We start from the raw sequence: 17,080 nt of genomic DNA, 5'->3' as shown, positions 1-17,080 counted from the left end.
GTGGCTTACCTCAAGCACTTGCACACACTTTCCTCCCTTCGGAGGAGGCCTTGGGAGAAGAATTTTTTTTTTTTTAAATAAAGAAAATATAGTAAGTATTCATCTTGGTTTACAAACTCAGGTACACACACACAAATATCCCTTTATATATTTTCTTGACATGAACTCAATTCCAACTCTAAGCTCTCATCCAGTGGGCGGGTGGGAAATTCAGTTGTTGCTGGCTCCACCTATCACCTGGCTCCAGGCAGCACCGGTATCTGGGTTTATGTGGTGCCTGGAGAAGGGTAAGTGCCTCCAACCCTTCATGAGTCAAAATCCAGGCCTGAGTGTTCCTTTGAAGTCTGGTGGCATGGGGGCGCGGGGGTCTTGCATGGGGCAGGGACTCTCTCAGTCTTCTCTGCTGAGGTCTTACCACCTCCCTCCCCAGGAACCTGCCCTGTTATGTGGGTGTCCCTGCTCCTTCAAGACCCACCGTGGCCTGATTTATCCATGACATACTAAAGTGCAAGAGCTTTTCAAGGGCTCAGGAAATGTCTGATCATTGGAATTAAGGCCATGGATTCCAAAGCACAAAAAAGAGAACTGCAAAACAGAAATGAATGTGATCAGGACACCTAATAATGTCGTCTTCGTTAGAATTAATATGAACAAACACTTCATTCTATTTGAAAACAGTGTGTTACCTTCTCTCACTTAGCAAGAATTTCTGAGTAGGACAGTATTTGCTAAATCATCTCTGGTCAGGGGGAAAAAAACAAACACTAGCAGTACAACTCTGGAACAACCGAGAAGTGACATTCACACCACGCTAGGTTTCCTAAAGAAGGGCTTCTCGAATGCTCATGTGCCTGTGAGTCACCTGGGGGTCTAGTTCAAATGCACTTCTGATTCAGTAGGGCTGGTTTGGGTACTGAGGTTGGGCTTTTCTTAAAAAGCTCCCAGGTGGGGTAAAGCTGATACTGGTAGTCCCCAGACCATATTTTGTATAGTTAAACCCTAAAGCATGCTTTCATTTATTGCTTCTTGTTCACGAACATCCAGTACCCTCAGCTGACCTCAGGGTTAAGTCCAGAGTCTTCCAGCTCCATCAGTACTGATGCTTAGACACTGACCCCTTTCTCCCCCTGGGGTCCCACTGAGTTCTGTGTCCAGGAAATGCTTATTCCAGCTCTCAGGCCATTGCTTGAGCTGTTTCTCTGCCTGTAATGCCCTCCCTCCTGATCTCTGCCAGCAAGATCCCTTCGACCCTTCAGCATCCAGCTCAACTGCTGCTTCCTCTGTGAAATCTGCCCCAAACTTTCCAGCTAGTATTGCTTCCTCCCTCCTGAATTCTGCTTATGTCCTCTGTCATGGTATTAGCTAACTCTTTGAAAGATGTCTGTCTTTTTTCTTCAACTAGGCTGTAAGGCCCTGGCGGACGTTGCTAAGGTTTCCCATTTTTTTCTGCAGTCTAGACTTGGCTCTGCCATTAATTAGCCACATGATCTTAGAAAAATCACTTTACTTCTCTGTGCCTTGGGTCCCTCATTTGTAAAATGAGGAGTTGAACTAACTCAGAGACTGCTGAAAGCCTGTCTGCCTCTTAAATTCCTTGGTTCCATATGGTTCTGACTGCCCTACATTGCCTAGGACATGGTTGACATCCAAGAACACACCTAGTGGATTTAATTAAATTGAAATTTTAAGCAAGGAAAGGCTATATGTCCCCAGAGAGATGGTGGATAAATGGCCGTGGGGTAATGCAACAAATCATGGCTGTATGAGAGATTCATTCTTCCTGTGCTCCCCCACTTTTCAGGGGCCTTTCCTCTGCATCTGGAATTTGCCATCTCTTCCCAGAACTAGGTGCTTCCCTCCTTTCATACTTTACCAAGACCACAGAGAAAATAAAACACAGTGAAGGAAATGCATGCCTAGGGGTGTGAAAGAGAAACAAGAAAGGAAAGGGAGTGGGAGACAGGAGTAGGGGAGGGGAAGGTGGGGGAGGCGGATGGGAAGAGTGGACCATGAGGTCATAATCTGGAGGGACCAGACTTTTCAGAAATAATCTGTCACAGCAACCTAGCCACCAGAAGATGTAAATAAATTAAGATGGTAATTCCATCTCAGATTTGTGGTGTTGTGAACAGCCCTTCCAAGCTCGGCTCTCACGGTGTGTGATGTCACCCACATGCCTTGATGGAATTAGAGCCCTAATTTATTTATGGTTGGGGATATGGTATTCCTTATGGCACTGCAATTGTCTTTATTTTATAGGCTGCTTGAAGCAATTTAATATGGCTAGATCCCACAGAGGATGCATACGAGCAGACACTCAACAAGTGAGAGCTGCCTGGCTGGCGGCACCACAATGCTCACTCCTCATGGACAGCCAGCTGCCCGGGGCCATGGAAGGCCTGCCAAAAATGGGGCCTCAGATTTTTCATCTTCCTCAGGGGCATCTCCTTCAGGAAGCAGAGACCTCTAAAGTGTCATAATCAGGAGCTGTCACAGTAGGGGTAGTCTTCTCAGAGACCTGGCCAAGCAACTGTGGAAACAACCCCCCAGCAGGATCAAAGATGGTCAGAGTTTAAGAGGACAATGACTCTATGCTCAGAGTTGAAGCAGGACTTTGTTCAAACTACTCCACACCATGTATGGAGGGGCCTAGACCAGCAAACAGTATGGAATAGTGTAAGAATTTGGAGTCAGAAGCCCTGTGTGTAAGCCTTGGCTCTGCCACCATCTTTGTTGTCCCGGGCAATTCAGTTAATGAAACCTCATTTTTTACAGGTGAAATAGAAATAATATTTCCTACCTCAGAAGGTTGTTAAGGTGACCAAATGCCAATGTAGGTAAAGTGCTTGGTAATCTCTGAGTATTGCATAGGCGGTAGCTCCCACCTGGGAGGCAATGTGTGGATGACCTCACTTGTAGCACACCCTCTTCTGGAGGCTGTTGAACTCTCAAGGGAACCAAATCTCAGGACACTAGAGCCACCTATTAATATCCTGCATCCCCCGCCCTTTGACCAATGGTCATCATGGGTACTGACTAAGCTCTCTCCTTGAAATACCCAGACATTAGACTTCTGCCAACATGCTGGCAGCCTTTAGATTCTTATGGATCAGGGATCCCTTCTCCCTTATAACCTCTCCTCTCATCCCTCTTCTATAGGAGTAATACACGTGCTTTGCTCATTTTATGGTTTTCTATATTAACTTGTCTTTCTTGAGTGTAGTGTAGGCACTCATTGAATCCTGGAGCAATGTATTTCTTCCTTTTAGGTTTCAGAATGTTCTAGGGTCTCACTTGAGAAAGAAACAGCTAGGTACAGAAATAAACTGTAGTTGAGAATACATAACTTATTATATCCTAATCCCTATGGTACACAGCTATATGTATTTAAGGAAATAGTCAAATGATAAAGAAAGGAAGAAAAAAAAATGCACACAACTGTACATCTTAGGATACACTGCAATTTCCTCACCTACAAAATGAGGAGTTTTCACCAAATGTCTCTGGCAGTCACATCCAGTTAATGATATCCTGTCCATCTATAGTTTATTCCATCATTGGCAATACGTCACAGAGGGCTCACCACTCATAGCAGACACCACTAATTAATCACAACACTTTTCTCCTGTGCTTCAAACAATCCCTTCCCAAATCATGTTACCACCCGAGATGAAGCATTCAATCATCAAACTACTGTTGAGTAACCATTTTTTCCTACTTAAAAAATGTATTTTCCTACCTTCTCTCTCCCCTTAGCTCCCTCAGTGACCATTATCATGAGGGCTGCTCCATAAGAAAAATACAAAATGCAATGGCTAAAATGATGTTTGGATGAAGCAACAGGAGCAGCCCCATGGAGGAAGTAGCACTTGAAATATTATTAAAACTACAACACTGATAACCACTACCATGGAGCAGAGGACCGGCTATACGACAGGCATAGCATCTGCCCTAGAGCTTACCAATCCTCACAATAATACTTTGAGATATTTGTTATTTTTCTCATCTTCCAGATAAGGAAACTGAGATGCAGAGGAGTTAAATCATTTGCCCACCATAAATCACACAGCATATAAGTGGCAGAGTTGGGATTTACCTTTGAAGCCCACAGTGGGTAGAATTTCCATAGATGGAAATAGAGGGCAGGAGACTGACGAGGCCCCAGGAAAAGGAAACTGGATGACTGTTTAAAACATATTGCAGTTAACGTCCAAGCATGGCCCATGCAGATGGTCCATGCATACTGAGATCCGTGTAGGACGAGCACACAAGGAAAGCTGGGCCATTTCAAAGCAGACCGGTGTATCCCAGAGCAGAAAGCTGCCTAAGGTCATTTAACACTCACCCAGGCCAAGGGGAAGAAGAATGAATCCACTAGGAAACTTCTGCAGGTTGGGGAGCCCTGTGCCTTATTCCCGCACTCTTATTATGGAAGGGGGCAGACCTCAACGCTGGGCTTGTGTGCTATCTCCTCGGGAGAGCTTGGCGGATGGACAGTGATCGGATGGGCAGGTGTCCAGATGGACACTTGGAAAATAATGTGTTTGTAGTCTGCAAAATAATTTCCTGAGGCAGCTATAAACATCAGGTGGGGGTTGGGGGGGGGGTGTTGGGGACAAATGGCAATCTGAGATTCTGAGTGGGAAGAACCCCTAAGGCTCTCTCCCAACAACCTGAGCAGGTCTGGGGTCACCAACAGGAGGGAGTAAAGAAATTGGTAACCTGATGTTAACAGAATTTCAGGGCGAGGGGGCCGAGTGAGGGGAAGACGCACAAATGGCTTGCCGGTTTCGGAATGGTTTTTGGAAGTGATGGCTGGTGCCCTTTTCCGGGGAAGCTGAGGGTAAATGGGCTTACCTCTCAGTGAAAGAGTCCTGAGAGGACACTCAGTGAGTAAGGGTTCTCACAGTTAGGGTGTCCTCTCAATCACTTCCCATTCCTGGGCCATAGTTTCATTTTTAAACGAGATACTTGGATTAGCTGACGGCCCAGTGTGCCTGGCAACTACACATTGTGGCCTTCGTGAAAAGACACAGAAAGCTTTTGTCTTCAACGACTTAGCGTCGCAATAAGGAGGCTCAGACAGAACACACGAGTGAACACGTGTTGCCTAGACCGTGAATGTGGAGAGGAGGGGGTGGGCTGGGAGGGAAGCTCAGAGCTGGGGGCGGGCGGCCAAGGCTGAGCAAACTGAAGCTTCTGGTTGGGATGAAGGTCAGACGCTGGCTGTGGTGGTGGCAGTCTTTCTCAGAGCCACAGCTGACAAGGCCTCTCCCCATGCTCACAGCAGGGACAGGAGCCCAGGTCAGGAGCTGTGGCCTCAGAGAGCCTACTCTTTGCAAGCTCGATGGCTCCCCTGCCTCTTTGGGCCACCGAGACCCTAACCTGCAGGCCTGGGGAGGAGGCTCAGCCGCATCTTGAACTCATTTTCCAGCACGAGGGGGTCTGGTTTTATGTCACAGTCCAAGGCACGTGTTTACTCAGCTTCTCTGCTCTCCGCAGCCCAAGGAAAGATAACTGAACTTGATGGATAACCACTAATTGGATCATTACCTTCATTTCGAAATGATTGCCCCTAGCCCCCAGGGGCATCAGTTCCGAGCTGGGGGCCCCCAACCTGGCCCAAGGCAAGCTGTGGAGCAGAGGACGGGCTCCATCAGCTCAGACCCCAGCCCGACCATGACCCCACAAGGGCTCAGAGCTGTGCTCCTGCCAAAACTCTAAACAGTCCCATCCCACGCCCTCCCGGACTCCCTGTGCCCAGCCAGTCGTGATGTACCTTGCTCTGGCTGACACACCCCTTAGAGTGTCCTCCCGTCCCTGTTCCCCATGCTCCCAGGGAACAGCAGTTCCCGCCTCTGCTTTTCTGAGAACTCCGTCTCTCATCTCTCGGCGCACCACGTCCCCAGTTCTCACTGCGTGCAGTTCACCTTCCCAGACAGAAAACAGGGTGCTGGAAGGCGGGTCCATTCCTCTTCTCCCAGGCGCCCCTTGTGCTGCTGGCACTGGGCTGGGCACACTGGTGGCTTGTTGGTTGATTGATGATATGGGGCAGGAGGAATGGGCCGGAAGGGAGGGCGATTGATTCCAGCTGAGGAAGGAGGGAGGCAGGGCAGGCTAAGGGTAATGGATGCCGGGAGGGTGGGGGCAGGAGGGTCAGTAGCTCTGAAAGAGCCCCTACCCCTCGACCCTGGTGGCTCTGAGCTGGGAGCCTGGGTTAACAAAAGAAGTTTACAGAAGAAATTGCTCTGAGAGTGATTAAATAAATGACAATCACTCCTGAGATGAAATATGACAGCCATTAAAAATGCTCTGAAGAATATTTAATGATACAGGGAAATATATACTACATGAGTAGGAAAAAAAACCAACTTGAAAAATAATTTATGATACGATTCCAATAAAAATTGTTGTCCAAACATACATATGGGATAATGGCAGCTGGCGTGTATTGGGTCCTTACGACATGCCCTGTCTTGTGCTATGTATGGGCTTCCTGTGTGTCATCTCATGCAGTCTCCTTATCAATCCTAGGAGCTAGGTTCCAGCTCATTGTACATATCCCTATTTTATATATGTGGAAACTGAGGCACAGAAATGAAGTAACTCTCCCAACTTTAAAGCTCTGAGTTTCATATGCTGCCTGGAAGGCCCACACACAGGGGAATCAGGTCAAAACTGTCTAACGCCATGTTCTATGGAGAGATTTTAGAGGTGTGTCATGTGGAAGATGGGTCAGCTTTGTCCCCAGATTGGGGACAAGGAGCAGACTGTGGCTGACGAGGAGGAAGAATGAGTTCCTAATTGCTGCTGAGATGGAGGCCTGCCTCCCTGGAGGTGATGAGAAATGATTTCACACAGGGATGATCTCTGAGGACTTCTAATCCTCATAGCCTATGAGGAGTGCCAGCCTGGGAATGAAATCTAGGGCTTTCCCTGGCCAGGTGCTTGCACAGAGAATCCAGGGTCTCAGGAGCCGCTGCTTCACTCCAGTTATGGACTGAATGTTTGGGTCCCCCCAGAACGTATGTTGAAATGCTACCCCACAATGTAACAGTATTAGGAGATGTGGCTTTTGGAAGATGATTTGAATTATATGAGGTCATGAGGGTGGGGCGCTTACCAACGGGATTAGTGCCCTCATAAAAGTCACCAGAGAGCTTTCTTCCTCTCTCACCCTCTCTGCCTTGTGAGGATACGAGAAAACAACTATCTGCTTCCAGAAGAGGGCCCTCACTGAGAACCCCACCATGCTGGCTGGCAACCTCATCTTGGACTTCTAGCCTCCAGAACTGTGAGAAATACATTTCTGTGTTTAAGCCCCCTTCTTTCTGGTACTTTGTTATAACAGCCGGAGCTGACTAAGAGCTGGGAGATGGGTGCCCTATCTGGGCACGCCTCCAGATTTCCCTAAGAGCGTACAGACCACGGCCACTCCTTCCAGCCCTCTCTGTCTCTCAAACACACATGTGTTCCATGTGCTAAAGGCCCTGGAGCTCAAGACCAAGTTTTTCAACCTTTCCTACACTGGGGTACCAGGGCAAGCTTGGCAGTGAAACTGAACATTCAGGAGAAAGGTCACACTAGCTGGGTAACAGTTTATCCTGCTGAGAAAGGCTGGGGATAGGGACACTGAGTCTCTTCTTGCCTGCTGTGTCTTCCTGAGATGTAGTGTCAGTCTGGCTAACCTGGGTCTTGGAGGTCTGAGAGGTGTGTGTATACTGGGTCGGGGTGGGGACACGTCACCTGAGGTGTTCAGAGTCCACTGACAGTTTTCTAGGCAGTGAACTGGGCTTTGAAAAAGAACATTGGGATTATAAATTCAAGCTGACATCATTCTGTTATCTCACAGGGCCCGACGTGTGGGTGATGGTGTTTGATAATCAATCAATCAACCTTTCTTTATTGCCTGGTAATCGTGTATCCAGCCTTGCGTGTGCGTGTACACACTTGTATGTGGATACACACATACATGTTCATGTATGTGTTTGAGGGGGTAAGGCATGAAAAGAAGGCATAGCCTTGCTCTGGGTATAAGACGGACCCAGGAGGAAACCGTTCACAGTAAACCTAAAACTGGACAATTCTCTGTTATGAGTCCGGGGAGACAAGAGTTGCTTGTCTGCCTGCAAGAGTTGAGCATGAAGCAGTATGTGCCCACTGTCTGAAAAAGCCCCAGGTCGTCCTCCAGCTTTTATACTTGGTGAAATGCCATTTTACTCTGTGTTACAAAAGAAGTCATTGAGTGTTCGCAGATGTGAAAGGATTTGATATGAAGACAGACACAAGCTTGAACCCTGGGCAAATTGACCATCTCCTCCAGCTGAGTCCTTCCGCCATGCCCCCTCCTTTTCTCTACTTTTTTCTCCCCACTCCCCTCAATTTAAACCTGTGTGGAAAACACTCGTCTTATTCTGCCCTGTACACAGCATTGATTTTCATTCTGGGGGGATGTGGGGTGGCATGGACAGGCCTTGAATACCTCATATGAGAGGGTCTTGGTGCTGGGACTGCGCAGGGGATGAGAGGTGAGTGAGTGAGACTTGGTCTTTATCCTCATGGAGCTCACCTGCGACACTGCAGAGCCTCGAGGAGAGGGACAGTCGAGGACGGCCATGGGTGCTGAGAGCAGAGGTAAGAAGAGTGAGGACAGAGGAGACGACAAGGGATGATTTGGGATGAAGGTGGGTCAGTGTTTGCCCAACCTGATGTAAGAGAACTTCTGACAGAGGAAGGTGGTAATAAAAAGCACTGTTCTGGCCCCTGGAATACTTGGCCTTCCTCACTGACCCTACACAGCCTGGCCAGGTGGGCGTGCGGCTTGACATCCAACTCATTCTCTGCTCTTCCTTCCCCCACCCTTCCCAGAAATCTGACCTCCTCCTCTGGACTTCTCTGGGTGTTTACTACTGGGCTCCATGGGAAGCATCCAGAAGGCCAATGTGCTCAGGATGTCTACCCAGGCTGTACTGAAAGCAGAGTGCGGCTCTGCAGCCTGACCTGGCAGTGGTCCTTTCACTTTCTCAGCTGGACATTGCCCCCAGGTGTGAGGAGGGCCCATCTGGAATGCCCCTGCCTGAGCAGAGCTGACTTTGAAGGCTCCTCTGACCCAGGATGTGACCCAGGGCTGAGCAGCACCAATTTGCTCATCTCCCCTGACGTGGCCTGTCCTTCTTGGATTCTTGGACCCAAAGTTTATTCCCTTGTCCTGACCTTGTCCTTTCCTTGGGAGCTTCAGGCCCAGGAGGAGGTGTTAACTTCTTGGTGGGCCCATGGGCTTTGCTAGTGCCTCCTTTGAATTCACCAGTCACTATTAGCTGTTCTACCAGTCAGTTCCAGATTCTACACTGTCTTCCAGGCAGCTCAGCCCCTCTCTTTTAAGTGGTCCCTCTCCTGTGAGGCTGACTCTAATTCTTGGCCATGACTTCAATCTTGCTGACTAAGGTAGCAGCTGCAATCTTATGTCTTCTCAATGTCATGAACTATCTTTAGTGCTTCCTTTCTTCCCTGCCCTTTTTGTATCCATCTGGAGAAGAGAGGGGAAGACAATGAGCTGGGTGTTTTCCATTTATTTATTCTTTTTCTCATGTAAGCCTCTCAAGATCTCTCTTACATGGTGCTTCTCTTTCTCACAAAAGAGTCTCAGAGAGTTGCCTCAGATGCCCACGGTCTCACCAGTGGCGAGGCTGAGCTGGGTTAGAAACTAGTCTCTCTGGTTCCAGAACCCTGGCTTGGGTTTTGTTTTGGATTGAATTGTGTCTCTCTCAAAGAAATATTGAAGTCCTAACCCTTTGGTACCTGTGAAGGTAATCTATTTGGAAAAAAGCGTGTTTGCAGATGTAATCAAGTTAAGCTGAGATCATACTGGATTAGGGTGAGCCCTTATCCAATCACTGGGGTCCTTATAAGAAGAGAAAATTTAGGCAGAGAGAGACAGGGAGAAAGCCATGTGAAGATGAGGCGGAGATTAGAGTGATGCTGCCACAAGCCAAGGAAAGTCAAGGATATTGGGGGAGAGACATGGAACACATTCGCCCTCAACTGTAAGGAAATAAATTCCTGTTGTTTTAAGCCACCCACTTTGTGGTCACTTGTTATGGCAGCCCTAGGAAAATAATAGTTTCTTACACATCACTTCAAGCCAGAATGCCTTTTTTTTTTTTCCTGGCTAAAACCAGCAGGCTCCTTCAGAACCCACTCTCAGAATCCTTCTCTCTGGAGTCGGTTCAGGTCTGGTTAAGAGGCGATTGCATGCATCTACCTGGGAGCTGCCTCAGGCGGTGATAGAGGCCAGTGGGTGAGTGAACAGCTCATTCTTGTGGCCCCCAGAGAAGGCTTTGTGCAGGCGGAGGCCTGATAGAGAACAGAAATTGGAGATGGAGGATAAAGAGCTAATTTGAGTGGGAACAGAAAGCATGAGAACATGTAAAAGCACCTGGCATGATAAGGCATGGTGTTTATTACATTGTAGGTGGTCAATTAATGTTAGCAAAGAAAACGAGAGAATGCAAGATGTCGTGAAAGCAGCTGAAACCAGGTACAAGCCGCTGTAAATCTGCTGGATACAAGTTTTCGGCAAGAGCATTGTTAACTAAAATGATCTGAGTGAACTGTCAACGGCATATACATCTAGTACAATAGGGGGAGGGGGGGAGAACCCAGCCTTTGGCCTCAAAAGTCATGGATTCTGGCTTTGACTCTGCTGCTTCCTAGTTTTTGTGAAGCTGTGAAAGTCATTTCTCTCTCAGCCTCAGTTCCCTCACCTGTAAATGGAGGTGACAAATGTGCTTTAGCTTACAAAGTTGTGAAGAAGGAATGGCAGAGAATTGGAAAGTGCTTTGTAAACTGTAAAGCACAGTGTGCATATAAAGTATTCTTCTTATTTTTGACTCGCCGGTCTCTTTACTGTCCTGTGAATGCCCCATACCCATTTGTGCCTCTGAGTCTTTGCTCGTGGTCTCTTTGCCCACTTGCAAGACCCCCTGTGTTAGTGAAGATTAGATTGGAATACAAGTAACAGAAAACCCAAGGCAGCAGTTGTATGTGTCTCTCTCTCATGTAATAGTCTGCAGGCATTCCAGGGCTGTGTGGGAGACTTAGGATCTTTCCATTTTGTTGCTCTGCTGTGCCTGGTAGCCATTTCCAAGGTCACCTTATGACCCAAAATAGCTGCTGGAGCTCCAGCACACATCCACATTTCAGCAAGGAGGAAGAAAAGAGAGAGAGCAGGCTTCCTGTCTTTAAAGACACTCTCTGAGAGTTGCATATGCCACCTTTTTATGTATCCCATCGGCCAGAACTTAATTACATGGACACACCTATCATCTGGAGAAACTGGCAAATGTGTTTTGTATTCTGGATGGTCCTGTGCCCAGCTGAAACTCAGGGTTCTATCATCATCGAAGAAGGAGAGAAGAATATTTAGGGAGAACTAGCATCTCTACTGTTTCCTTCATTTCTTCTCCGTGGATCCATATTTCATTCTTCAAGATCGAGTCAAGTTCATCTGCAAAATAAGGAGTCTGTGTTACTGGTGAGATACATAGCTGGTCCACAGGCAGCAGTGAGCTAAAAGCTTTACATGGGTCATCTCATTTACCCCGCACCACGGCCCTGGGGGCTAAGCACTGTCACTGCCTCAGGGTTCGAGATGCGGAAATGTGGCTCCGAGAGCTGCGCAATATCACAGTTTATGTTTCCTGGGAAACAAACCCCGAGACGGAGCATAGCACTTAGTGGGCAGAGAACATGCATCAGAGAGTGCTTTTGGAGCTTAAGCCTGTGGAAGCGAGGGAGGGGTTGGAAGGATTGGGCAGAAGGAAAAGTTGGGCTGCGATGCGGTTCCAATAAAGGTCTCAGCTGGCTCCCCATGGAACTCTGGAGCTGGGATAGCCCCGCAGAGCGGTTCCAAGTCCTCACTGGGGGGACAAGCCTTTAGATCCTTAGGCTGGTCACTCACTGAATGCAGGCTGCCCCAGGAACAGGGCCTGACTTTGAGCAAATCACTCTCTTTAGTTGAGGCAATCCCCGAGGAGGCTGACAGCTGAGGGCTCCCTACTGGCAGCACTCCCAGTGCCTGCAAGCGTAAGTCTTTCCTTCTTGAAGCAGGATCCTGGAGGGATCAGTGCGCCACATAAATTCACTTGACTAAGCTTGCACTAAGTAGCAAGTGACAGAGATGGGACGAGTACCAGGACTTCTGACTCCAGCAGCGGGGCTTCGCAGTTAAATGGTTTGTTCAAAGTCAGAGCTAGAAGGAAATGCCCACCATTCAGGCACCCTCATCTACATTCCAAATCAATTTGCTGTCTTGCCTCCTTCGGATCTCTGCTGGTGCCTTCTCCTGGAAACTCTACCTCCATGTTTCCTATGTATCATGTTCTGTCTTCTCTCGGAACAAGCTCTGTCAGTTCATACTCCTTTGGTTGAACTATATTGAGTCAATCAAAGCAGTGCTTTGTTGATAAAGTCTCCTAGGGGCTCAGTTCTCTGCCAGGTGGAATGGGATTCTGAAGACAGAATCGTGCCTCAGCAGAGTTACAGGCTGCTTGGAGAGCCAAGGCTCCCCTGTGGAGGCACTGGCGATTGTGGCCGATCAGAGTGGCACAGAGTGGTGCCCTGGGAGTCCTGTCTGTCAGTGCTGTCACATTCAGAGGAAGGAAAGGCCAACACAGGCTGGATCAGAAGACCTGTATTCATTCTTCCTCTACTCTCTGTACCCATCACAACGTCCCGGACGCAGGGATTTTTTGGAACCCATCAGGTGCTCAGGAAGTAGGAGGGGATTTTACAACCATAGACCTGGAGGAAGACAGTTGCATTTCTTAGCTCAGAAATGAGAAAACAGAACCCCAGAAGGCAGCACGCCCTGCCCGAGGTGACACAGCCAGGTAGCAGTAGCTGGACTGAGAAGCTGGTTCCTCGACCATCCCAAGCTACCCCTGCTATGTGACGGCAGAAGGACTGAATGAAGATTTCAGGCTGGTCCCTGCCTTCTGGCATTTTCAGCAAAGCACTCAGGACTGTCAGTGTCACAATGAACAGAAATGAAACACCAGATTAGGAAGAACAGGCCCATGGAAACACCCTGTGGAACTCTATCGCTGATTTCTACCAGCCCAGCTGCCTCCTTGCTCGTCCAAGGTGGTTGCTTCAGGAAAGTGGGTAGGGAGAAGAGAGTACAGAAGTTCTTTCTGTTTGGAGATTAGCACCTGGGACTGCAGACAATGCCAAATCGGCTGAGATTTAGAAGTGGTTCCGTAAGAAGTCACTGTGTAATAAGCTTTAGATCAATAGTTCAATCTGCAGAGAGCTTTTGCCCACCGCCCAAGAGAGGTTCCTAACACACTCTAACCTGCATCTTCCCCCTGAAACATCTTAGCTCCGTGAAGCAATAAAACGGTCTGGCCTAAGTTACCGCACTTCTTTGAAGTCCTGGAGAGGCCCATAAATAAGGCAGGTCCTTTGGAAGGGGGCGTTCATTTTGAGGGATCCCCATACAACTCTTTCAGAGTCACATTGATTTGTAGCTGCCTCTAAGTCAATTTCCTGGGGCTCATAAATCTCGATTCGAGCAAAACTAAAATGTCATCGATATTTATTCGATGCATTTCTTACCACTCCATAGGAAAGGAAGGAAAGAAATGCCAGCATTCTCACCCGCCACCCTGGCGTAGGCATGGGACTCGGCCATTCCCGCTTCCTTGCAGACCATTTCGTCGTGAACCATAAACCCCGGGTAACAAATGTTCCATTTCATGGTCAGCAAGAGTGGTAACTGTCACTGGAGAAATAAAATTGAGTTATTGTTTCCAGTTTCAAAAGAACAGCAACAAGTATAAAAAAAAAAAAAAAAAAAAAAACAAGGAAAAAAAAAACTGTATGTGATCCCTGTCCTCTTCCCCTCAGACACCTGCAGCCATCTAATGTTTCACTGAATCCTGCCACATAAATGCATAGCTTCACTCACTAATCCATATGGCTCCAGAGACCACTGTTACATGAGAACTTAAACTGATGGGGCCAGGCAGCCCAGGGCAGCTTAATCTTTTTTAATTCAAATCGACTGAGTCCCATGTGGCCCGGAGATGATACACTATATGCTGCAATCAGACTGACCTAGACTTCTCGTGCTCTAAATGATTAATGAAACTGCCTCGAGTTTGTTTCTATGGTGATTGGAAACCTGACCCGGACAGAGGAATCTGCCATTCACGGTGAACGGAACAGAAAGGGGGGCACTGGGGACCCTGGCTGCTGGTGGTGAAGAGATGCCCAAATGCTTCGAGTTCCTCTCCCAGACCTGCTGCTGGCCTCAGAAAGTGGAGGGAGGGGACAGGATGAAAATGACCCTCTTAGGGAAGTTTTAACTCAACCAAATTGCAAATAACAGAATTATTTGTTTGCCCTCAAAGAATCTGAAAACTCTTAAGTATTCCTAAAGCCACCGACTGAAGAGTTGAGGGAAGATGGCATTTAACTCACCTTGGGTTTCCTAAAATAAATACACGAATGAATAAAATAAAACCATGAAATCTTGGATTCCTTCTTTGGAATGAATGGTTTTGCCCTTGTTGAATATTACGAAACCAGCTAAGGACCTCACATTACCGGTTTACTCTTTGGTCATGTGTGGTTTTATTTGTTTTTGTTCCTCATATGAAATAGGTCATATTTGGGCTCCACCTGGCAGCGTGGGGCATAGGGGGAAGTAGATGCCGCTGGTAGAGAAGCAATGGGTATGAATGGTTAGTGCTAATGGTCATCTGCTGCTGCCCACGAGACAGGTCCTGTTTCAGGATGAAGTCCATTGTAGCTTTCCTATCAGAGCCCCCAAACCCTGCCCAGGTGCCCCAGCTGTACAAAATCCTGAATCTTTAGAGAAGTCCATCACAGAGAACACCAAATAACACACCTTTTCATTTTAAAAACTAAGGCTTAATTCCACGTAGCTATTGACAGAGGGATAATGGCCATGAAAGTTGGTGGGGGCATCGTTCCCCTTCTTTCCTTCTTCACCTATTACCCACCTACCTTTCTTATCATGGTCACTGGCCACCTTCTTAAACACACTGTCCCCCTGCCTCTGCACCTTTGATGCTCCGTGTTCCCTACAGACAAAAATCCCAAATTTTAATCAGACGTGCAGGGCCCTCCAAGGTTTCTCCCATTGCAGCTCTGCCTCCTGGGAATTCATCTCTGCCAACTGTTTTATGAACGTCCTCTATGATTGTCCCATCCTCTGTGTTGGCTTTGCTGTCCTCTCTGTCTGGAATGACCTCCCCATGTCCACCTGTTAGAACAATCCTCTTGGTTCCTCCAGACCCAGCTCAAATGCCACCTCACCACATGGGTGTCCCAGTTGCTTAGCCACAGGCTCTCCTTCCCCATATTGTGCCTTGTATAACAGCGTGGTCCAGGCGCTGCTTTCTGTGATGGGACATCTTGCTCCCAGTCACAGGGCTTGGCCCATAGTGAGTGCTCAACCTGTGTTCGTTCAATTGAATTTCTTCTTCCAACCCTGCTCTTTGGTCTTGGGCTCCACTGACTGCCAGCTGGGAAGTTCATCTGGCCTTCTGTCGTCCTCATAATTGTCACTGCTAGCTGTCCCTGGGTGGGCAAAGGGTTCAGGACCTTGTAGCTTAGCCAACACTCAGGAATACTGGGAAAGCAACCAGTAATCGCTCTAGATCAGCTCTAAGACACTCTTCTGACCAGGGTGTCGCTCATCTGGCTTAACTTTCTCCAAACTGGAACCTTCCTGTTGAAGGCCTGAGCTGGTCCCAAGCAGGCTGAGTGCTGTTTAGAGGGTGTGTCTGAGCCAAGCCTCTCCCCCTGGCCCCTTCTGGTGACTTGGCCATGCTGGTGTGCACCTGTTAGGCAGCGCCCTCCTCTGCCCTCGGCAGGGGATGGAGCACCTGACTAAGAAGGGACCTCAAACAGCTTCTCGCCCATCCAGTTAGACATTGTCACAAACTACCCACTGGTGAGCAATCCTTCGGCCTTATCTGACTCTCCCATGGAGGGAGATATCATGTGTGCCTGTTTTGTTCTCTGGGGACACAGGTGGCAAAACTTGGGTGTGGGGCCTTGGCAGGAGGCACTGGTATCCAGATGCCTAGGAACAGATATTTGGGTGAGCAGAGACAGGGTGACTGCCTCTCCTGGCAAGTGATAAGCCTGAATGAGTTGTGTCCTGGCATCGGCTCCATTTCACCAAATGACCCCACCCAGTCTCTCGTCTGGAATCCCCCAGGCATCGAGCTCAGAGAGTCCGCCTCTGTCACTTGCCCCTGTTAAATGGACAAGGTCGAAAGCCCCGAGTCTGTAACATTCAGTAAGATAAAGAACTTCTCTCCCCTGTCCCCCTGACCTCCCCTTGCACCCCGCATCCAGCCACCATGTACTTGGCTGTACACTTTTTAAAATGACGTTTCACTGTGAGGGTTTCAGAAAAAAATCCTGTTGCCTCCATTCAGAAGGTTCTTCCTGGATGAAGTGAGCACTCTGCTGCCGTCTCCCCAGGCCAGGCCAGGGAGGTGGAGGGGTGGGGGTGGGGGCTGGAGAACTTGGGGACTGAGGTGAGGAATGTGAGACACGCAGACGACAGGGCGAGAGGGAAGTGAAGTCATGAATATTTAGACAAGGGGGAGAGTGGAATTCAATCTGACACTGATACACAGGAGGATTGGATTGATAGCAATAATCTAAAATTAGAAGCAGTCTGTCATGGGAGTTTAGAGCTCAGGCTCTAGAGACAGACTGGGTGAAAAACTGAATTTGCCACTTACCAGCTGAGTAACCTTGGACAAGTAACTTAACCTCTCTGTGCCCTCAGCTTCCTCACTGTAAAGTGGAGATAATAAAGTACTTCCCATCTGGGATTGTTATGATGATTAAGTGAGTTCCTGGGACAGTACTTGGCACATAGCAGACACTAGCTGTGGTTATAATTGAATAAAGGTCAACGTGGTGTCCTTCCTAGAGGCTTTGGATCTTTCTTTCCTCTAATGTTCCTTTCCCTAATTTCTGAAATCCTCCACCCTACGCCACTCCCCCTTAAGTTATTTTGGAAAAAAGA

At 48.1% G+C, this 17,080-nt stretch overlaps 1 long non-coding RNA gene across 1 annotated transcript in view; it reads right to left on the bottom strand.

The window, feature by feature from the left end:
- Positions 1 to 10,426: 10,426 nt before the first annotated feature.
- The window catches only part of LOC109456350 (uncharacterized), a 98,579-nt gene continuing 91,925 nt past the window's right edge, over positions 10,427 to 17,080 (bottom strand). Inside the window, exons 12-13 of the long non-coding RNA XR_016020461.1 lie at positions 13,660 to 13,783; positions 10,427 to 11,506 (exon numbers count right to left, since the gene is read on the bottom strand). This is a non-coding gene — a long non-coding RNA (uncharacterized LOC109456350). The remainder of the gene's footprint in view (positions 11,507 to 13,659; positions 13,784 to 17,080) is intronic.

The sequence above is a fragment of the Rhinolophus sinicus genome, chromosome 2, assembly GCF_057876585.1.
Source record: "Rhinolophus sinicus isolate RSI-liver-muscle chromosome 2, RSI-T2T, whole genome shotgun sequence".
In the NCBI taxonomy this organism is placed as follows: domain Eukaryota; kingdom Metazoa; phylum Chordata; class Mammalia; order Chiroptera; family Rhinolophidae; genus Rhinolophus; species Rhinolophus sinicus.
The sequence above is the reverse complement of the archived record's forward strand: the minus strand, read 5'-3'. Positions and strand labels throughout refer to the sequence as shown.